This window comes from Heliconius melpomene, chromosome 11 (genome assembly GCF_056956725.1).
Source record: "Heliconius melpomene rosina isolate 202511_hmr_F chromosome 11, ASM5695672v1, whole genome shotgun sequence".
In the NCBI taxonomy this organism is placed as follows: domain Eukaryota; kingdom Metazoa; phylum Arthropoda; class Insecta; order Lepidoptera; family Nymphalidae; genus Heliconius; species Heliconius melpomene.
Genome location: NC_140399.1, coordinates 4,242,411 through 4,262,859, shown reverse-complemented (window position 1 = coordinate 4,262,859; position 20,449 = coordinate 4,242,411). Strand labels below are relative to the sequence as shown.

Sequence of the window (20,449 nt, the reverse complement as noted above, 5' to 3'; positions counted from 1 at the left end):
AAAAAAAGATAAAAAAATAAAAGATAATGAATTAATATTTACAATGTACAACTTAAAAATTTTATAGAATAATTATGCATATTTATGATATATCATATTAAAATTACAAAACAAAAAAACATACTTAAGAGCATTTGTCTCATCTAACATTTTAAACTAATTTCCTCAATTTCCATAAGTACTGTATCCGATAACGTGAAATTATAATATAATAAATAATTCTTAAATTCCACAACTTAAAACCTGTTATAAAAACAACCACGCCCATATAACCACTGTGCATTAAGTCATTAGTCGGTCGGAGGCGCCATTTGAAAAATAGCCGAAATGATAAATAAAACATAAAATGACCCAAAATTAACCTTTATTCGAATGTCTGAACTAAAAAAAATATATCACAAAGTCAATTAAGATCTCGGAGTAATTTGCTTAACAAATATGTCTGTATTGTATTCTCATAAGGGAATACTGTATTGATTTTTTTATGGGCATAGTGTTCAGACACTCCCTTCTCCAACTTCCTCTAAATTTTTCAAGGAACTCAACAAGCGAATGAGCGAAGATATTAATAAACAATAACTCGTTCGAATGAGGATCGAACCCACACCCTCGTGTCCCTAAGCCCGGCGTCTCTATTTATGTCTATTAATATTTAAGACATAAATAAATACTAAACCATTTTGAATCGTAAACCTAACTTTATATTCTGTTACAGCTATCCTATGTCAAACAACACGCTGGGAATAATAACCGCAATGGGATAAAAGGAATGGTGGAAACTAAATATGTATGAGGATTTTTCTAGAACATAATAAAATATATATTATACGTAGAATGTTGCCTTAGTAAGTAATAAAAGTGATGGATTTATACTACAGAATAAAAAAAAACTTATTTACTAATATATGTGTGTAGATTTTAACACTATTTAAATTTCGAGGTATCGTAATTTTTAGTTGTCTCTCCTAAAAAAATATAATTGTATTTTTTTTTATTTACTTCTTTATATAAAAAAAAAGAAATCTTGAAAAAAAAAACAACAAAGAATGACATACAGCATAGAAATACAGATAAATAAGAACTATATATTATATACTACTAGAATAAGACAGAGACTGCGTTTATATACTAGTTTTAGATACAGCTATTGTTTCAAGTACATATTTTACTTAAAAGTAAAACCCAGGCCAGCTTTGTTCCCATGACTATTATCTAGGCACGCCGCATCCACTCGCTGTGATAGATGGAAGCATAAAATTGCCAAGTTCACGTAAATAAAGGGTTAGTGCGTGATACATAATAATTATAGAGAGTTCTCAGTGCTCTAACTCTAGGTACAACTTTGTTTTAAGTATTTATTTTTTAGTTAGCTACAACAACTCTCTTCTCTCAACTGTAAACATGAATAATTTTCACTTTTGCATAGAGGACAGAGCTGTCAAGGCTATGGTCGTAGTTTCGATTCGTTAGGGGGGGTATCATTATTTTCATTTCCCTCTATACTCGTATAGCACGACAAAGCGCGGCCTTGATTCCCACCATTCAACACACGATATCTCGAATTCGACTGGAAACCAGAGAACGGTACTTTAAAAGGGATTACTCTGATATTTATCTAAAAACTTCCTTTAAAAAACTCCCAAGAATAAATATAGCAAAATATATTTTTAACAAAACATTGTTTACACAATGTTCACAAAATGGAATTCTGTTAAACAAAGATGAGAACAAGCTTGCAATTTACATATACATAGACTACAAGTATAATGCACATGTAATATGTGAAATATTCGAGGACAACCAAATTATATTATTTAAAATCATCCTTTTTTATTATTATTTCCAGGCCATTCGTGGCGCAGGGTCACAAAGAAAAGTACGGTGCTAAGTTTCCCCACTCAATGTCACCAGAACTCGGCGAAAAATGGAGAACGGAGTGTCTAAACACTTGCTTCCCTCTGCCTACCCTGATGTGTGCGGGATACACCATGTTTACACACCTATTTAAGTAAATATTTCAAGCCTTTTCTATTAAAGCGATTTCGTCTGTGCCTATCAGTTGAAAATAACTTTGTTTCAATGTAAATCTGACAGTGATTAATAGCGCGAGTTCTCGTTATGCTAATTAAAACTAATCTAGGCGCCAACTAACTACATATATGTATGTATAACGTATACCATCCATACTTTTTTATTAAATCCTACAAGATTCGACCGCAATTATAGTTTTTTGTACGTTCTTTAATCGTAATTGACGTTATTAAAACGGGAGTTAAACTACTATGTTTATATTTAATATTTTAAATGTTTATATTCAAACTATTTTGGCGTCAATTTTAAAAGATTTATATTTTTATATACATAGAGTAACGTTAGTAGACTTCATAAAAAACTAATAGCCTTTTAGCTGTATTTTTTAAATATAATCTTACCTTACCTGTATTAAAATTACTTTTAGAACATTTTTTTGGTGTAACATTTAAGTTTATAAAAGGTAAAAGATGGACATTGGTAATGGAATATGATATTACTCAACCAACGCTATGAATAAGCTTAGCTTGTAATATTTTGCTTATATTTCACGAGGGGAACCTTTGGAAGCCCTCCAAGACAACGTGGCATTTAATATCTGTCCCGTCGTTTCGCAGTCAAATATTTAAACTTTTACCTGAATATTTTATGTGCAAAGTGAAAGTTGACATTTGCTTAATTATTTTCTTTTTTTTATATAATATAAAGATATTATAACTGTATTCTTTCATTATATAAATACCAACATAATACATTTATAAAGAAAATCTTTTGAATGACGGATTAATTAATTAATTATACATAATAATTAATATAATTTTATACAATTCTTTTCTCAATAATGTTTTCATAACAAACAAGACAGTAATTACAGATTTGTATATAGGTATAGGTATAATTTTTTCATTCATTCATTTCACGCTCTCCCATTGTCTAGCTTCCGTATTGAGGTTTACTACCGTATAAATATTAGCTGGCGCATTGAGGGAACGTAAAATTGCTTCTGATACTAATAATGGAAGAAGGGAAACTCTCCTGGGTCTACCATTGATATCTTAAATAAAAAAAAATCATGTATAGAGAGTTATATATATATAGAGAAATTGGCTTATTTCAAAATAAGCGAAAAGAAAAGAAATCTGTAGATTCGTATTTTTGAATAACAGAATAAAATAAGGGCGTTCTTTTTTTTAAAAAAAAGTAGTGAAACTGTATTAAAACGATTTCGAGGGGATTTCATGTAAATAAGAGGAAAAACTAACTAAACGACTGAAACATTTTTCGTATCATATTCGTATTTATTGAATTAATTTAATTAATTTTCTATTAATTATTAAGTATGAATATATTTCATAGTAATTTAATGTTAAATAAGTTAATTGTTCAAATTAACTTATTTAACATTAAATAAGCCACTACGGATTAAATAGTCATTTAAATTAATACAAAAAAAAATCTAAACGTATTTTGAAGTATACTTGACGTACATACCATACCTACTAGCGAGCAGGTTTTCCTTATAAAATTGGCACAATATTAATGACGTAAGAGACACACTGCCAAAGTAGAAACAATTTAAGGAAGTTCCGAAATCCATCCATATGTCAGGTTTACTAGGAATAGATGATACGAAGTTGATAGATACGTTAGCGTACCTACTTCTGTACGAGGTCTGTATTGGAATCTAAGTCATTAATATTTGTGTGCTATCTTTTTTTTCATTCATATTTGCTTTGTCGGCTTGTTATCGTATACTTATATTACATAATATACTTGCTGAACAACTTAAATTTCTATACATTTTGATTTGTTCTACTACAGTTACATGGCATGATGAACTTAGGAAAATTAAAAAAATGAAATTCAATAAATACTCATTTGTGTAACTATAATAAAATTAATAAAGTCCTTTCTTTAACTTTATACTGTAGATATTTTTAAATCGATCTTATATACACATATATATAATGGCATAAGTCTCTTTTATTTAGATAGATACATTAGAAGTATTTACCTGCTTGTATATTACAATAAAGATACCGCGGAAATATTACAAATCGAGATTGCCTTAACGGTTTTCACAGGGTCAGTTAAAATACGGTCTTTACCTACTTTGAAAGTAAATAGTATTTACGTGTATATTGAAAAACAAGTTATCAACTTAATTAGTTGATCTCATTAAGATATCAATATAAGCTATCAATTAATTTCCCTTAAGAATTATTTATAGAATTGTCACTTTCAAATTAAAATAACCATTTAAATTATGACTAACATGTCTATTTAAACATCCTCCATTGATATCGACAGCCAGTTCCACACCATTTTCAGTAACGTATTACCTAGCATGAGTAGATTTCTAAGTGATAAAAATATTACATTGTAGTCAATAAAAATGAAAATATTTAATTTTTCTGAATCGAACCCATATTAACTAAACATTGTCACTGCGCCACAACGCCATCATTATCATTAATAACAATTAATGATACATTTTGCAAATATACACTTAAAAAAGACAGATTGAGTCTTCAAAATACCATTAATATTACTAACGGGTTCAGAACATTTATTTTAATAACACTGCATTCAAACGGCGGTTTTATTTTATAAGACATAAAATTTAGTAAAGCTTAAATAAAAATGTCAATCTTTCTTTATAATATTAATACACTCATTAATACACGTCATTTTGCATATATAATATATTTTTAAAATGAAAATATATATTATTGTCCTTTTATCGATTGGAATAAATCTTAAATCTTAATATACCGAATGAACATATATTTAAAATGTCTTTAATAACTTTTTCCTAAATTTTTTTATGTAAATTACTTAAAAATAACTGTAAAAGTTCGCCAAAAGCTTAGATTTGAGAAATTTTTCAAAAAAAACTTGTCTTTATAAGATAAGTACTAAAAAGACATAAAAAGTAATAAAACTGTATCCTTAAAGCTGTATTAAATCTTCCGTTACTACCGGACGGTTATGCCAACAAAAATACCATAAAGCGAGTTCATCTGACACATGTATCATTAAGAGTAATGAGTGAAGTAAGAAATTTATTCGTCTTGTAAATCGATGACGAATATTAAAAACTTATTTTGTTCTTACATTCCACATTTTCTCTCGAGATCCCTTTTTGATTACAAAAATATATGTTTTCTTATCATTTATAAAATAAACTTTTAAATTTCAAAAACTTAAGTATTTGCCTAATTTTTTAATTCTTAAGATCTCATTACTGTGCATTAAACATAATTTTACGAACCATCTCAATTAACCAAAAACATTAGTTTTTAATAATAAAGATAAACTTAGTTAATATTTTTTCTACACTCTTTTATAATTTAGATATATAGTTCAATACAATTGCAATTATAGCATATAAGAAAGCCATCAATTTGAGTTGTCAATAAACTTTAAGTGTGAAACAATGATGCCATTATACGCTATCGGAATTTTTACAACACTATCTCTCAAAACTTCAATAGACATGCTTGTAGTTCTTCAGTTTTTTGGCTCCATTCCTACTATAAACATGCACAGTTATTAAATTGGCTCTCACTTATTTTTTACTTGTTGCTAAGAATTCCATTTATCTACCGATACAGGTTCAGAAATAAGAACGGAAGATATTCTTGGGTTTTTAATTTCATGTTGACATTTTTGTCACCAATATTTTCTTATAAAATTTTCATATAAATCATAAAATCTTTTGCATTTTTTTATTAACTCATAAATGTCAAAAGTCTCGAATATCACACTTTGTTCTAAGCTGGTTGGACAGGTACAATGGAGTCTTTATTTTCATTAGTTATAATCGACAAAACAATATATATAATCAATTTTTAATTATAATTAAAAGTGTTTTAAACATCCATAACAAAAAATGGCGACCACGAACGGCATGAGTAGTTTTCGAGAGCGACATAAAAGCGTCAGTTTAATCGCATTTCGGTCGTCGGCGTAGGAACGACACCACTTTTCCATTACACGCGAGCTCCGTCAATGGATCGTAAGGGCTCACTCATAATAAACGTTACATTTTCTTAACTGCCCATTTGCGTAAGTGGGAACGTTTTATGCATTTTGTAATATAAATCGTATTTATATAACGTCACCTTACGCCATCCTACGATTTCCGTTGGTGTGGATTGAGGACATAACGTATTTGTAAGCGGTTTACAGGAACACTCTCATTGGACTTATTAGAACGGAATAAATACGAATAACAAAATCTTAATATGTTCTTAGTATATTTTTTTTTCCTTCTCAATATATTCTTATAATATGTTAATTTATGTTTTATGTTTTAAATTTGTTCATGTAAAGCACTGAAATAGTTATTTTGTTTCGTGACCTATTATTTAACCACACCAGTAAAATATTCATTCATTTTTTTTTTGGCAACGGAAGTGTGGACGGTTACTTAACACTAGGTTCCTAGGTTCCCCCTTTGCTTACCCTGCGGGATACGACGTGAAGTGAAAACATACTTTTATTTTCAAATACACAAAATTATTATTTGAATTCATAATCGCTATGGGATCGTGAAACTACCCTTTATATTTTGACTGTGAATGACGACTTTATATTAAAATAAATCAGAATTTATAGAATTTATTTATTTATTATGTTATTTACAAAACCAATAAAGAGTTACCTTAAAGACATTCATCCAGAGAAGAATAAAAAGTTATAAACATTTTTTTTTAGAATACAATGAAATTATATAAGGTAAGTGGTAAAGGTAAATAAAAATCAATTAATTAAACGATTTACCCGTAATTTACAAGCATCTTTACTAAAATCAGTCTAGCGATGCAATACGGAAACGCATAGTTGCTCTCATGTACGGACATATCTAGCTATTGTATATTTTGTCGTAGATAAAATCTACACGCTAAATTAAGACAAAGCAAAAACATCAAAGATAAGTCAATGCTTGATTGATTGTTTGAAGCTTCGTAACAAAATATTAAAAATTTGATTTTTTTTCTATATAACTATACTGGTAAAATATAATAATTGTAACATTATTTATTGTATGAAAATTTAATTTTCCCTAAAATATGGCCACCCATTCCTTTTTTACTTTTACAACCAAAAAGTAATTGTTAAAAAATATTCAAGTCTATATTCCTAGTTAGAGATATCAAAGGTTCCGTTAAATTTCGCGAAATTTAAAACGAAATATCGTATCTCGTTTTTCAGTAATACACAATTGATATCAAAATGATTAAAACAAGATGGTGGGCAGAAATTAATCTGTACCACCAATCACCAAAATCTCTATATTCTTGTATGAAGTTAAGAATTGACTACAGTCAGTTTAATTAAACGCATATCCACGTAAAATATAAAAAGAAAACTTATGTTGAGGTGGAACATGGATTCCTTCTCTATACAAGGAACTTATAGCAAAAAACACCAAAATATAAATACTTTAAATCATCGCGTTAGTAGTCAATAAATAAAGAAAAACTTATTCTTTAGCATGTAGATAATAAACTCAACAAAAAAAACATGACCACAAACAGCGTCAAGGCCCAGAGTAATAAATTGTACTGTAAAAGGGCACTAAGCCAGTCGTTACAGGATAGATTATACCCGGGAGTAGATTTACTCATGCGATCGTTCTCCATGTAGGCTTTGCTTAAGCTTGGTTAACATTTTAAAAAAAAAATCTCAGGATATATCTCGAACATAGCAAAAAGAGGGAACCAATCTGGGAACCTAGTGTTAATTCCCAAGAAGGGAAGGAGGAAGCAACGAGATTGAAAATTAAAATAACATTGTTTATATCCAAAAACAAAAAAGAAGTCGGATTTTGCGTTAATTATATCTACCTTGCTTAAAGACTTGCCTGGACTGTACAATTAAGATGATCTTGTAATAAAAGAAAACACCAAAATAGGTTTTTAGTAATTAAGAACAGGCACACTCCAGTATAGTTTATCCCTAAGTATTTACATGTGTTAAAATAAATACATATATAGAAAATGAAAAAAAAAATTAATTTATTTTGTTTTTCGTGGTTAACAATGTAAATACCAGAACTTTGAAGGATAAATAAAATAAAAGAAATAATAATAAAATATACGACGCACTAGAAATATTGCTGAAACGTGCCTTATTAAACAAGATGATTGTGGATTTTTATTATAATAAATATATTTCCTCGGTCCGTCTAGTCAGACGATTTTTAACTTTGAGCGAAGTTTAGCGAAAAGCAGTGATTTGCTATAGTCAATTTTTCAACGTTAAACTCGATGGTTGTGGGTTCGATTGCCACTTGTGGGAATGAAATTTGATAATATTTTCATTGTCTCTGGTTGCAATTTTCTTTTCGAATGGACTTTATTCCTGTAGAGATGGTCTGGTCTTAACATCACCGGGCGGGGCTCAGATAACGAGGCAAAGCGCAGCTTTAAGCCACGGCTACTCCACACGCAATGCATCAAGAATTCTGAAGTGAAAGTGAAGTGAAGAAGTGTCTTAACACTTGCGTTCCCCACTTTTCGCCGGGGACAGAGTGTCTTAACACAACTTAACACAAGGTTGATACAGTGTAAGCTATAAAAAAATTATACATAATAACATACCTACACAAAAATAATTATCAAATCCTAAGCATAAATAGATATATAATCAGTATATTATTAGATCTTTTAAATTCAGTATTAAATTAAGTATTTTGACAAATTTATTAATATTTGGTATTGTCAATAAATATTTTAACCCGAATTACCGGTTGAAGATGGTAAAATATTAATTAATATACAAAATTGATTTTAAATTAGGAGCTCGCGTCACTTTGAGATAATAATGCGTATTTTTCTCACTTGTCATCGATAAAAATAACACTGAAACGACTCATTTTTAAAGACAACATATTATTTAATATAAATAATAAATATGAATACCAAAGCTATCCATGGTAACTAGGTCCATGTAAAATATAAAAAGGAACCCTAATTTCGATCTACTAGATGTTCTACGATCGCAACATACCTACGGAACCTATAAATATAACTAAACATAAACATTCTTGCCGTCACATTCCAATGAGACGTCTTTAAAGAGGCAAGTATCAAGTTTCCTAATTAGATAATAGATGGAAAGATACCCATCTCCCGCAATCATCCAGCCAACTAAGATTGTACTTGCTACTATCATTATACCATTTAAATCTATGCCGAGGACTTTATTATAGGAATGCATTCATTAGACAAGAACCTTTTGATCCTTATTTGGATAGTTCTCCTGGATCACACCTTATATGCCATTGTTGGAGCAACCTTTATATAGTGGGAGATAAAGTCATCCACATGTAGAAAATGGACCTAAAGGCATGCCTTTAATTATATCTTTTTTAAAAGTTATTATTTTAGATATATAAAATGTGGTACAATAATTATTATTATTGATTTATTCAGTAGACTAAAATTTTCTTTCTTCTGCAGGAATACTTTTTATTACATTTCTCTATTTATTTAGAAGAGGAATAGCGGAGAGATCGATCGAACAATGTGTGAGGAACTATGTTAAACACACTGTACTGTACTGTCACTCGGGACAATGCGTGCAGGATGGTAGTTTTCATTTCTACGCTTTCATCTTAAGCAGACCGGCTCGGCTCACTGGATTTGTATCACCAATACAATTGCTAATTTGTACGGATATGACCAAACTTTATATGACACTATTTTTTGAAATTGTTACTAAAAAACTCAACTTTATTCGTAATTTATTGAAGAAGTTAAGCCAAAGAAAATACTCTTATTTTCGAATTTTACCGCCTATCTATAGAACAATAATTACTCAAAACGCATTGCCCCAAAAAAATTGGTGGAAAGTGGCGAAGGTGGTTAACATTAGATTCCCTTTGCCTACCTTGCTATGTGCGGGATACAGCGTGAAGCTATAAACAAACAATAATCCATATATAGTAGGTACTGCGCGCCTCATACAATTAAAGCATTGTATTTATTATCGCCACTTTAATGATATTATTGTCAATTGTCACTGTATCTCACATTTTATTCAAATGAATGAAAGACAAAGAACGCGAGTCATTCATAATTTCTTTTCGTTTCTTTTGTATGGAATCGCTGCGGGTGCTTTGAGGTGTCATAAAAAGAGGGCGAAAGCCCCTTCGAGTTACGGTTAAGCCTTGGTGTACCTGACCACACTCCAGACGTTTGCTTTTATACAACGTAAGACACATTTTCTCTAAAATTCAAGGTAAATTTAAGTGAACAAATTATCTACGATAATATCTTTAAAGTCTAAATGTAATGTAAGAATACACATTTTTTATTAATATTTTTTAACTTACTTAATTTAAAAAATATAGTCTATTAGATATTTAAATTGTATAGAACAATCACATCAAATCATTCCCCAACCATCAATTCATAGTATTTTGAATGTACTGTATAAAGAAAACACCAATTGTATTTCTTAAAGTTAATAAATATTACATACTTAATATACATAGGTCCGTATTTACAAATCGCTCTTAAGATCGATCTCAGACTTGAGAGCGGTTTATAAATACGGTCCATAGAGCACATACGAGTTATATTTTTAGCTCTGCAATTTAATAAAATAAGATCTTTTCTTAAAATTTCATAAACAGCTGAATGAAGTAATCATTGTATTTTTTTTCTAACGCCCTCCCTTCAACGAACGCCGACACCTGGTCACCGGCCCGTTAACGACTTCTTTTATGACTCGTTAAAACTAAATTGTTTCAACACAATGCAATGATGGAAAATTATATTTTGATAATTACTTTTAATTACCGACAATTCTTTTTTAATTTCAAAAAGGTTCCTTTAAAACATTTTGGTCGATTCCAAAAAACGTTTAAGCCCCTTAGGAGAAACTTCTTCCACCTAAAAATTCCTGGACCAGTTTAAGTCGCAATATGACAGACATTAATCGCCTTTTTTACCGAGAGATTTTAAAAATGCGCTTAAATTTTTAGATTTACTCTGTGTTTTTCAACTTATTTACTTTTATATATCTATTATGTTATATAATATAATCTTATATTAGTTTTTATCTATAATATTATATCACGGCTTCGCTTGCATGTACGACAAAACTATTTATTATCTCATCTGAATTACTCTCGTGATCTACTAACATTATCATTTTAAAGACAATATCAACATTGATAGTAAGTTATTGATAGTAATATCCATATATTGATATAACTTTTTATTTATGAATCGATAGAAATAAAACAAACACTAGATGTAAAGAATAGCTTGCCAAAATGCAATAGTGAAAACTGCATTTAAATCAGTTAAGCCGTATCTGAGATTAGCCTGAACAAACGCACATACGAAACGACAAAAAAAAATTTAAAAAAAATTTTTTTTGGGTTCTATTACATTGCCCACGATTATAGATTTTCTCATATATATTGAATGTACAGACCAATGAAGCACATAAATAGCAAATCTTCAAGCATCTTCATCATTCACCTTTTGAGGACAATACAAACAAAACAGAAAAGACGATATCTATTTTCCCGCCATTATTAAATTCTTATTTGCGTCTAGATTTCATTGTGATGACTTTATAATATCCGATTGTTTTTAAGATATTAAGAAAACTATGCTATTAAAAAAAAGTAAAAAAATACTTTCTTGGAAAACGTATACAAAAATTAACTTAAAAATTAAAAATTAACTATTTGAACCCGCGCCCCTTGGAAAACGTCCAAGAGCTTTAACCACTAAACCATACGTTCTTATAAGTAGAGATTTTTCATTGTATTTCTCTTTTCCTACGCTTTAACTAATAATACTTGGAAAATTAGTTACCATTTTATATTAGTTATAATCAACTATCAGTATTCGTAGCACACAAGAAGATAATTATAATATGATTATAGGTGGCTGTTTTTCTTTTCCCTACAGTCTATCGCGCCATGTTCCTTTTCTGTTGCAGCAGAGGACATGGACTGGATTTTTTAGTACTAATTGCTCTCCATATTATGTAAACAAAAGAGCAACTTCTATATATACAAGAAGTTGTGTATCCTATATGAATATAGCCGACATGTCTATCCTAATATGTAATATGGCATAAAAAGAAAATATTACATAGCGATGCTACTTTAAGTATGAAGTTGAGAGGTTTTGCTAATTCCTTTTTAATGAACACGTATAACCAGACAACGGCCAAACTCGTACGTTCCATACTCATACTTACATGAAAAGTTCATCCCGCCGGTGGAAGTTTTGATGTTTTTATATACATATTTATATAAACAATAGTAACGTGAAAAATATATTCATATTTAAAAAAACATTTAAGTTTACGATCTACAATGTTTAATCTGTCCAAAAATTTAATACAGATTAAATAAGAATTAATAAGAGTCAAATAAGACTTAACATTATTTATAAATTGTTTCAATTACTATTAAATACAAAATAAATTTCTACCCAGTAGTTTAAGTATATCACTAAAAACAAAATAAAACGTCCACTAGGTTTTAAGACCTATGTGTCTTATTTCTAAAAATATAACCATTTACGATAATGTTTGTAATAAATTAATTTATTACAAACATTATCGTAAATGGTTATATTTTTATTAACTTAAACGTTGTAGACGTTTGTCATTTACATGTCAAACAATTTATAAAATGTAAATATGAAAATGAACCGTACCAACGAACGCTACGTCCACGCTGGTAACTTCCGTTCGTCTTTAAATGTCAAGTAGATATTTAAAAGATTATGTAAACAATTGTAGGCTCTTGAATATTATCTGCTAGTATTATAAATGTGAAAGTTTGTAAGGATGGATGTTTGTTCCTTTTTCACGCAAAATCTCCAGAACAAATTTAGATGAGTTTCCAGTTACATAGCATATATATCAGAATAACATATAGGCTACAAATTATATAAAGATTTTATATAATTTATCTATAATTGTACAAAAAGTTAAGCAGGCGGAACCGCGTTTATTTCGCTAGTATAGTATATTCTCGAGAATATATTATATTATAATCTTTCATAATGTTATATTTAAATTTTCGAACTCCGCGTCATTTCACAGTTGTTTAAAAATATATCAGTAAATTATCATTTATTAATTTTGTTATATCTGTTAAAGCAATAATGTAATTAAATATACAAAAATCTTATCTTATAGTTCATGAAATTTTATGTAATCTACTTTACATTTAGTTAAATCGGGTTTCAAAATCAAAATGTAAAAATATTAAATAAGTTTAAGAATAAAATGAGTTACCATGTAAATCTGAGAAATCCGAGTAGATATATACATATAATAAGTTTAAAGCACAAAAGGAAGCTCCTGTCATAAGAGTGAAACTTATTTTCATAAGCTAATACTACTGTTTCTTAAAGTTAATATATGTGCATAAAAGATATGCACTCAATTATTCATATCGACTTTACAAGTCCCAGCAAATTGCGTAGAATAGCAAAAACTTGACCCGGCCATTGCCATCGCTTCGAGGCCGTAGTGCTATTTTGTTAGTTTTATTTAGACGACGGCTTATCCTAGCGCACGAAAACGATTTTATGCCTTAACTGCAACATACCTATGCTAAGGGAATAAATCCTATCCCATATATTAATATATAGGATAGAATTTATATCTTTATTAATATTATAAATTAACATATAATTTTTTTATAATAAAAATTAATAATTGGATTTAAATGAATCTTTATAGTAATGTAGCTTATCCGAGTACTTCAAAATAACACATAGGCATATTCATATAAACATTTTGTATAATTTTAATAAAAAAAGGAATAAACTTCTACAGTAAATATTAAATAAGATACAATTTAAGCCAGAAAGTACAAAATACATACCTACATATATGGAATAATTTATATAAAATGTAGGTATTCAATTCAAAATATTATTTTGGGATATTTAAAAAAATATATATTTTAGTAACTTACCACTTTTTATATCGGAATATAAGCTATCGTTTATATCGAGAATTTAATAACCTAAAAGACCGTGACAGGCAATCTAGAGCGAATACGAAGTAGGACAAGTTGAACATAAATTAATTTATTTTATGACATAAGTCTAACGTATGTAGGAAATGAATATACAGAAAGAAAAAACAAATAAATAATATGTCCATATTATTAAGATTTGGAATAAATAAAGAAATAATAGTCTTTAAATTAATAGAATATAGAATTTCATTATTTTACCAAGACTTTGTTAATAAATGAGCTGTGCACTCCAGTCTTTAGAGCCGTCTAATTCCAAATGTTTGACGGTTGTGGGTTTCTTTTGGGGAAAATTTTATATCCATTTCTATTAATCTACTATTTCCCTTGAATTTAGATAAAGTTCGGTGTTTAGTTCCGCTCCCAGCACGGAATGATTCTACCTTAAGTATGGCTTATCACTAGATAATCTATGTTTATACCGTTTACTTCACACTCTTACTAATGAAAGAGTTTTTAAAAAAATTGAAGTATCTGAAGTTTTAAAAAAGTGAAAAGGGGAGACTTATTTATTCTCTCTGAAAGTGTGTGTGTTTGTTAATTTCTCTGGCCATTTATGAAAGCAAAAAATATCGTATGGAAATATACTCTTTCTAAACATTCTAGTCCAAAAGCATAAATATCAATTTATTACAATTTTACCTAATTTGTTCTGATAACTAAAGTACAGTGCACTAAAGTGACAATTTAAACTAATATAAATCTTAATTAATTTTTAAAATACACAATATAAGAGACATACAGTATAATATGTAAATTATATTTGAAATGCATGTTATTAATACGTTCTTGTTAGAAAATGAGCAGCACATTAGCGAGAAATTACAGATGTTATTTGAAATGTATTTATGCAAGGAATTGCATGTAGTAGCGTTCTTACTTGCATATATATGCCAAATGGTTAAACGACACTAATGTTTAATTGTTTTTTTTTTTGCTTCACCCAGTATCTCGCATTAAGCAGGATAGGCCACTGCATGGAGGCATGTCTAGGGATACAGCTCCCTTTTCCGGTGAATTCTGGAGGTATTGCGTGTTGAATGGAAGAACTCGCGCTCGACACCAGACTGAAAATATTAAATATTTCAATTTCTGAATTGGAATTGAAACCACAACCTGTCGAATTTACTTTACAGTCATACGCTTCTGTTTGTGCCACCCTCGGGAGCCTGTGCTACGACCACCTGAATGAACATTTTACTTTCTTAATATGAATATTTTTATATCCTCTGTCTGTCTGTCTCTGTATAGTCCAATTAACTATATGTGGAACTAAATAACAGTTAAATACCAGTTAAGTATTCTACAATGATAACATGTCCTATCTACAGGAGTAACTGTTACGGGAACCGTAACGGTAAAATATATAAAGAAATATTTTTTCCCTGTATTATATAAAAACTTTAGTACTTTCAAATGATATTTTATTCCGTTTTTTGTTAATAACGATAATATCTATCATATTGTTTATTATAATTTAGGAAAATAAATTGTACTGTAAAGTTAATTAAAAATTTTATTTCGACTGTGCATAAGTATCGAAAGTGAAAAAGTGCCGTTTTCTTTTATTAATATACATAGATCCTATTATTGATAGAGGCAATAACTACATTTCTTAATAGTTTAAAGGAGCAATAAACATATTTGCAACTTTTACTTTCGAGGCTTTACTTAGGGACCATCGATTTTTATATTTTTATAGCAACAGGCACTGGATAAGTAAAAGCTTTTAATATTACTTAATAAAAAATATTTTAACAGATAAATGGTTAAATTGATACGTGGCGTAGAATTAAGTTTTGTTTGCTTTATCCTATAAAATAGTTCACTTCATTGCAAATTGTACTATTATACTTTTAAATAACCTAAGACTTGGCAGCATCGTATGCCATAAAGTAATATCCTAGAAAATATAAACGTAATTTTATAAGGTTAGGTTCATATTGTAAATGGACATTTTGTATTCATTCACTTCATGTCATATAAATTACTAATTCAAAGAACTTTAATACTATAGAACTAACTAATTTATAATCTTCCATTTAACATGTATTAAACCTTAAAACAGCAGCTCCTCCAGCTCTAGCAGCCGGAGGTTTATTTTAATTTTTCACCTACCAATAAGTTTTAGTTTAGTTTAAAATTTTAGTATAATATTGAATCTAATTGATCTTATGATTTTAAGTCGTAGTGGCGCAAGCACAAGCTTGCGAATGTAAACGCGACAGCTGTGCGTTCAATTCCCACTCGGGGTAATGAAATATTTAATATTTTCATTTTCCTCGCTCTGGTAACGAGGCATAGCGCGGCGTTAAGTTCCGCCCCAACACGCAAAGCCCCGAGAATTCGGAAATTTAATGTCTTAATACTAGATTGCCATGTTCCCTCTACCTACTCTACTATGTGTTGGATGCAACGTGAAGCTAATAAGAGAATCTGGTTCAAAAATATTTTAAAATAATATATATAAATAAAATAGTATAATATTTATTATACTATTTTATAATCTAAAAAAAAAATTACATATACATTATATCCAAATTAATAGACAGGCTATGCTTTAGCACTCAGCATTTATATTTCCTCCGAGTTCCAAACAAAAAAAAAATAACCTGCATTAAGCGCAGTAATGTACTAAAGATATAACCTATATAAAACTTTAAGCAAATAGGTTAATGTATTATAGAGATCTGTTTCATGCTTTTCATTTTAAAATTTTAAAACATCATTTATTTACTTAAACTAGAATATTTTTAAATATATAACAATATATATTTAATAATAAAAAACCTCATGATTAATTCCACTATACAAGTGTTAATAAGAAATTTCATCCAATGTTTACTATCAATCTTAGTAGTAGTAACAAAGCTAAAAATATCTACATCTCAAGCTTGTTTAGCCAATAGGAGTTCAAAGTAAATCTTTCATTAGATATTCAAAAATTACTTAAAACGTATTTCTTAACATCTTCTGTTTTTTTTTTTGCGGTATAAACAGATAATTTCTAGGCTTCTTGCTCTGGGTGTATCTACAGATATTTTTCGCGTTATAGTTTTTTTTAGAAGTAAAAATTCTGGGGTAGGCACAAGACTATTTTCGAGTGGGCACGAAGAACCCGACCCCTATTTCTACGCCCATGCTTCTCACTCACTTGCGTAACTGATGGCAGAACCCTACGCCAAATTTAATCTAACCAAAGTTCAACGAATCAACATTCAAACCTACTAGTCCCAAATGTACCAAATCAATTATAATATTACAAAAGGAATTTGCAACTGTACTTTCATGTTTTATTATTTGGATTACAGTTAGCATTTCTCCTAAAAAAAATCAATTGCAGTTGACCGGTTTCTACTCCATGATGCAGCAGAGCGCTGGACCGTGCACCATTGTCATTCAATCGGGCCCATTGTGCCCTTTGTCGGACCCCACTATGATTCGACATGGGATAGTGAATGTTGAAATGTCCCCCATTAAAAAATAAATATTTAATGTTAAATGTTGGTATGAGAAATATTTGAGTATGATTTGTATAAAATTGTTTTATTTTTGAGGTCAGTCGTGGCTCCAGAATTCGACGGAAAATGGGGAACGGAGTGTCTTAACACTAGGCTCTCTCTGCCTACCCTGCTACATGCGGGATATAGCGTGAAGCTGAAATAAAATATTTCCTTGAAATGAATTGTTTATAATATTTAGATTTATCGTATTGTAATGTTTTTAATTACGATAGGTTGCGGTAGGTAGAATATACTACCTACTACAAAGTCAGTGGCTTTATTCAAATGAAGTAGGTCTAAGGGACCTAACTAAATAAACCTTCTCCTCTACTATTTACTTACTAAAGAAAAATATGTTATAAATACACCTACGCTACGGTCCTACGACCTAACAGATAGACATTTAGAATTTTTGTTAATTTGTACTAAAATGAATGAATTCTTAATCATAAAAGATAAAGATTATTTTTTTTCACGTTTTTTTTATCTTCTCATAAATTACATGTAAATATAGTAAAAGAAAGCGGCACTCACATTTCTTAACCAGTCTTTAGTCTTTATTTAAAGTCACATGGATACTGACGTAGGTTCAAATACTGACGTAAACTAGAAATGTTATTACTTATTTTATTATGTTATACTTGATGTTATTACACCAGTTTTAGCATTTGCTAAAGGAAAGTTAACTCTGACATTTTCATATATAACTTTCTACGTTGGGCATATGTAGGTACCTAAGTATATATTAAACTAGCGACCCCCTTGCGGCTTCGCCCGCTTTTACTACTGGATTATTCATATAATGTATGTTTGCAAAGCACTTAAGATAATGTGAAAATTAATTAAATCTTAATGCAACCCGCATTTTCGTAGTTCCAATAAGGATTTTCCAATTGTTTTACTCGGCAAGGATTTTTTAGTAGGTATCGTAAATTTTAAATATATTTAAATTACTTTTTTTAGATAGTTAAATGACTATTTTTAAACGGAAGAAATTATAAACAAAAACCTACCTACAAATAACTACTACAAAAAATATGAAACCAAATATATCGCGCTGAAATAATACATTCAACTCCAATTATCCAATACGTGCAAACGCATCTAAATCTTCGTTGCTATAAAGGCAGGCGGGGTTTTTTTTTCGAGCTTGTGGTTAATGCTGAAGAGGGTATTCTGTCCCTGATGAAAAGCAAGCACTGCGTGGGTGCCTGTGAGGAAAATTAAATAGAATGCATTGGCCGGGAATCGAACCTGGGCAGCCCGCGTGGCAGGCGAGCATTCTACCACGGAACCACCGATGACTGCTCATGACGCGCTTGTATAAGCAAAACGTCGCGGGGCGCGTTTCACAGCAAGGATGTTTTGATATTGTAACAACTTCTAAAGTACTTATTAAAATGAAAAAACAGTAAAAGACGGTTTTGATCTACATTAAATGGTCAACGTAACTAATATACTTATTTATATGCTGAGAGTAAGGGATAAGTAAAACTTAAGTCGGCACAGCTGATGAGTCAACGGCGTGATGTGTCAACAATTAAATGCGGTTTACTCTAAAACTATTCGCAATTTCGAAATAGTGTAAACAGTAAATTTTATCTTTGTTTAACGTAGAAAATTAATAAAGTATTTTAAAGGATAAGGATTAATACCATTATGGAAAAATATCCCTCACAATAAAAAATATATTGAAATTAGTATTTTTAGTGAGAAATATGATCACTACACGTTATCCTTAAAAGATAAAAATATGCTCTCGCTGACTTTTTTGTAGATCTTATTAAGAGGAACAATACTCCAGTACATTATTTTCATGTAGTACTTACCATTAAAGCAGCGCATGCGCGAATTTGTCTCAATGGGTAGGACTTTAGACACATTTATCGTATTTATGTTAATTTACATAAGAATGTACAAATAATAAACTATATATAAACCTTCCCTGAGAAATACTCGACCTAATGGTGAAAACCGCATAAAAATCCGTTGGGTGGTTTAGAAGAAGAAGAGTTAGAAAGTTCAGACAGACACGAAAAGCGACTTTGTTTTATAAGATATAGGATAAATGTTTATAACAAATATAAATAAACAATACACCATTGATTTAATATTCATATTAATATATAAAATATTAATATATGAAAATATATATTTCCTGATAATTAAAATAGTTTATTCGTTTAGAAATTTACATGTTTACGATTAAATAAGTGGAAATAAAATATTATGTTATAAAAAATATTCTACCTAATAATACAAAAAAATTGGCATTAGATACTTATGTAAGATGGATGTTTTTAACAACATTCCGAAAGACCAGTTACGTTCCGGTAAATTTCGGAAAAAATAACTATTTCTTATAACAAAAGATTGTGGAAATTTTATAATATTTACTAACTTACTACTACATAATACTCTTAACACCTCCTTAAAAAAGTGGTGATTTTGGTTTCGAAATACTTAACTACCGCCAAAGACCACGCATATCTTATCTATTCATTAGAGATAATAAGTGAGACCATCTATCGTCACCTCAGAAACCAGAACAACCCACATAAATCAGCTTAAAAATATTTTTCGAAATAATAAATATCTTACCACTGCCGAAGGTGCAACAGGATTCACCGCTCGCATGCACTAAATAACTATATTTTCACAAACTTAAGTAACACGAAAAAAAATCAAATCTATTTCCAGTTTAAAAGCACAAATACTATTATAAAAATAAAATATAAATAACAGAATCGTCCAAAACAAATGTTTATCACGTTATATCGACGTACGTAAAGTTGACGTTTTACCGTGACTAATGGTCCAAGCACGCGAGGCGGTCGGCGGCTAGCCGTGCCGACGCAAGACTGCATGTATCTCT

At 29.6% G+C, this 20,449-nt stretch overlaps 1 protein-coding gene across 2 annotated transcripts in view; it reads right to left on the bottom strand.

Annotated features, from left to right (window-relative positions):
- Nucleotides 1–20,449, bottom strand: part of Sulf1 (Extracellular sulfatase Sulf1) — a 73,700-nt gene extending 53,251 nt beyond the window's left edge. For both annotated transcript variants that reach the window (XM_085193526.1, XM_085193527.1), the window contains exon 1: nucleotides 20,176–20,449. The gene's annotated coding sequence lies outside the window, so the exon portion shown is untranslated. The remainder of the gene's footprint in view (nucleotides 1–20,175) is intronic.